Source organism: Homarus americanus, unplaced genomic scaffold (genome assembly GCF_018991925.1).
Source record: "Homarus americanus isolate GMGI-L3 unplaced genomic scaffold, GMGI_Hamer_2.0 scaffold59495, whole genome shotgun sequence".
Classification (NCBI taxonomy): domain Eukaryota; kingdom Metazoa; phylum Arthropoda; class Malacostraca; order Decapoda; family Nephropidae; genus Homarus; species Homarus americanus.
The window spans coordinates 1,817,272-1,821,364 of NW_024732415.1; positions in this window are offsets into that span (position 1 = coordinate 1,817,272).

The following is a 4,093-nucleotide window of genomic DNA, read 5'->3' on the forward strand; positions in this document are numbered from 1 at the left end:
ACCGGATCTTAGCTAAGTCTTATGAGGTAACTGACGTCCACTAACTTCCCTCGTCACCGTCATGTACAAATTTCATAGGTACTGTAGCCCCGACTATCCCACGGTTACCTGGCGAGACCGATGTCCACCTGTGTACTAGAGCGAAAATTGGTTCCCAGTACGATTGAATGTTAGCGTGTCTGTGTACTGTATATGTGTGTGTGTGTGTGTGTGTGTGTGTGTGTGTGTGTGTGTGTGTGTGTGTGTGTGTGTGTGTGATTTCATAAGCCTCTTGGCTATACTAAATCTGGCTTCAACGAATTTGTTTATTAATTATCTCTATAATTTACCTTTCTACATATCACCTGTCTCTTATTCACGTCATTATAATAAACCTACCTATAATCAAGTCATATCTGGCATTAATTAACCTGTCTTTCTGGTTCTGACTATTATTTCACCTGCCTTAATTAACCTGTCAATTATCGACCTGTCTATAATTTACCTATCTATTAATTCACCTGTCTATAATTTCACTTGCCTCAATTAACCTGTCAATTATCCACCTGTCTATAATTTACCTGTCCATAATTAACCTGAGAGCATTATAGGCAGTACTTCAGTCATGTTCGTAGAGTCCTGCTTATGACTGATCTCATTTTCATGTTACATTGTGTCTCATCACTTTCAGGCCGAGTCACTACTTCCATATTCATGTCATCACTTTCCTATCACCATATCATCACTTTTACGATACATAAAACAGAGAAGGTGAAGAGTCATGTTTCTCGCCAGGTCTCATCATGCTCACTCGACCAGGGCAGTTTACCTTGACATTAATTTAATCTGTAGCAGTTCTAATAGGTCGTTCACTTTCTCTATCGCTCGGCCTGTCTATAGAAGGATAATAAGTGAAAGGAAGAGTGAACTGGTGAAAAGACCTAACTGAAGATTTGATAACAACACAAGAAAAGAAAATAATATAATGTAGATGATGATGATGATGATGATGATGATGATGATATGATGATGACGATGATAATAATAATAGCAATAATAATAATGATAATAATAATAATAATAATAATAATAATAATAATAATAATAATAATAATAATAATAATAATAATAATAATAATAACAATAATAATAATAATAATAATAATAATAATAATAATAATAATAATAATAATAATAATAATAATAATAATAATAATAATAATAATAATAATAATAATAATAACAACACTCCTCCTCATGGCCAGGTGTGTCTCCAACTCACCTTCAAGACATTGCTAATTAGCTTTAAAAAAAACTTCCTATAATATTGTTATCACCATCACGTGTATGTTAACCTTCATGTTGGGCTATCACATTCCTATAACCATCTTCCATACATTCCTAAATCATTCTCCTACCTAACATACATCCATCATAAACTCCTAAGTCATTCTCCTAACTAATGGGGGAAAATCAGACCTGGCTTGGGGGAGAACGTCAGCCAGGTTCTGATTGGTTGAAGGATCAGTGACGTCATGCGGTTAAAGATAGATGAGGGTTGTGTTGCAGTGTCTTGTTAGGTTAGGTTAGGTTAGGTTAGGTTAGGTTAGGTTAGGTTAGGTTAGGTCGATGTGTAGTTCAACCAGTCATGTGTTAGGTCAGGCTCGTTAGCAGTCTAGTTGTTGGGTCGCTAAATCAGAGGCTTAAGAGAATGATGCATCATAATATGGTTCGTTATAGTGTGAACCTTGATATACGGTATTACAATTATTGAGATTTGTTATAGCGAGTGGCATCAGGTACGGTATATAATTTATGGTTCGTTATAGCGAGGGATTTAAAGATGGTATATTAATTATCTAAATTCGCTATAGCACGAGAATTACAATATCGCAATCAATGCGGTTTGGTTATAACGCGAGTCTTAAACCAGGTGAGTACGTGTGAGTTTCATTAGGCCGTAAAGCGTGGGAACTGAGGGTCAAGTTACCTGTAGTGTAGAGTACAGGTGATACCAGGGTCAAGAGGTGAGAGAGGCCTAAATAAAGCGATAAACAAGAAAACAGATAATGTACAGATAGATTGAGAGCAGAAAGAGCAAAGAGAGATTGACGCGGACACACTTAATTCTCGAAGCAATAAGACACTTTAAGATGGTGAACCACTTATAGGTATTGTAAGTGTGGATGTAATAAGTGCACGGATGAACACTTGTACACACTTAAATAATAACACACAGTACACCCAAACCCGTACAAAGGATTATGTAAGTATATTTGCATTCACGCACGTACATACAAACAACCACGCACATATATAATTACATGTGAGCTTCTACACACACACACACATATACACACACGTGACTTCATACTTTCACCAAATTCACCATCACAATTTCCAGGCAGGTTAATTCAGGGTTATGAAAGAGATAATTAATTTAGATACTCTTTAATTACGGTAATACTGTAGATGGAATTATTGATTACACAACACTGAATTAAGCCACAATAGTGAGTGACATAATCATGATATTTTCAGCTCAGTGTATCGAATTACTCGTATGTAGGTAAGGTGATATACTGAAGGATATTAAAAGGTCGACGATTTTAAGTTTAATAATTCCTTTGAGGTCGAGGGTTTAAGTTATAGCTCTCTAAGGACGAGGGTTTAAGTTATAACTCTGAGGACGAGGTTAGTTATAACTCTCTGAGGACGAGGGTTTAAGTTATAACTCTCTGAGGACGAGGGGTTAAGTTATAACTCTCTGAGGACGAGGGTTTGTTATAACTCTCTGAGGACGAGGGTTTGTTATAACCTCTGAGGACGAGGGTTTAAGTTATAACTCTCTGAGGACGAGGGTTTAAGTTATAACTTCGAGGACGAGGGTTTAAGTTATAACTCTGAGGACGAGGTTTAAGTTATAACTCTCTGAGGGCGAGGGTTTAAGTTATAACTCTCTGAGGGCGAGGGTTTGTTATAACTCTCTGAGGACGAGGGTTTAGTTATAACTCTGAGGACGAGGTTTAAGTTATAACTCTCTGAGGACGAGGTTTAAGTTATAACTCTCGGGGACGAGGGTTAAATTATAACTCTCTGAGGGCGAGGTTTGTTATAACCTCTGAGGACGAGGGTTTAAGTTATAACTCTCTGAGGACGAGGGTTTAAGTTATAACTCTCTGAGGACGAGGGTTTAAGTTATAACTCTGAGGGCGAGGGTTAAGTTATAACTCCTGAGGACGAGGGTTTAAGTTATAATTTCGAGGACGAGGGTTTAAGTTATAACTCTCTGAGGACGGGTTTAAGTTATAACTCTCTGAGGACGAGGGTTTAAGTTATAACTCTCTGAGGACGAGGGTTTAAGTTATAACTCTCTGAGGACGAGGGTTTAAGTTATAATTCTCTGAGGACGAGGGTTTAAGTTATAACTCTCTGAGGACGAGGGTTTAAGTTATAACTCTCTGAGGACGAGGGTTTAAGTTATAACCCTCTGAGGACGAGGGCTTAAGTTTTAAGGCATCCTCCTCAAAGGATCATGGCTTAACTCATCGTCCGTAAAGAGTTAATCCAGGTATGACCTCACCATTAAAGACATCTTAGCCAGGTGAGTCTCCCATTCATCACCCAAAACTCTTAATAGACATCGTCTTGCTGAATAGAGGCCACCAAGGATGAGACCGCCAGGCCACGGTGAACGCCTGGCGATGGTGGACGCCTGGCGATGATGGACGCCTAACGAGGGTGGACGCCTAACGAGGGTGGACACCTTGCGATGGTAATCACCTGACGCTGGTGGTCGTTTAACAACAGTGGATGCCTGGCGATTTTGGGCGTCTGGCGATGACTTCAAACCAGTTAATTGGGGAAACAGAGTTGAAGCGCCGAGGTGAGGACTGACTCAGTGCAATCGGGAAGCCAGAGATGACCTTTATAAAAGAGGATCAAAACCCAGCCAGCAGAGCGAAGGACCACCGACAAGAGCCGTAGTTGTTGACAGGGTCTCTCTCTTTCGCCCCTCCCCTCACTCTCCCTTCCCTCCTCCGTCCTCTCTCCCCCCGCTCCGTCCCTCCCACAAACGTCCTTCTCCACGCCCCTTCTCCCGCCGCGTCCGCGT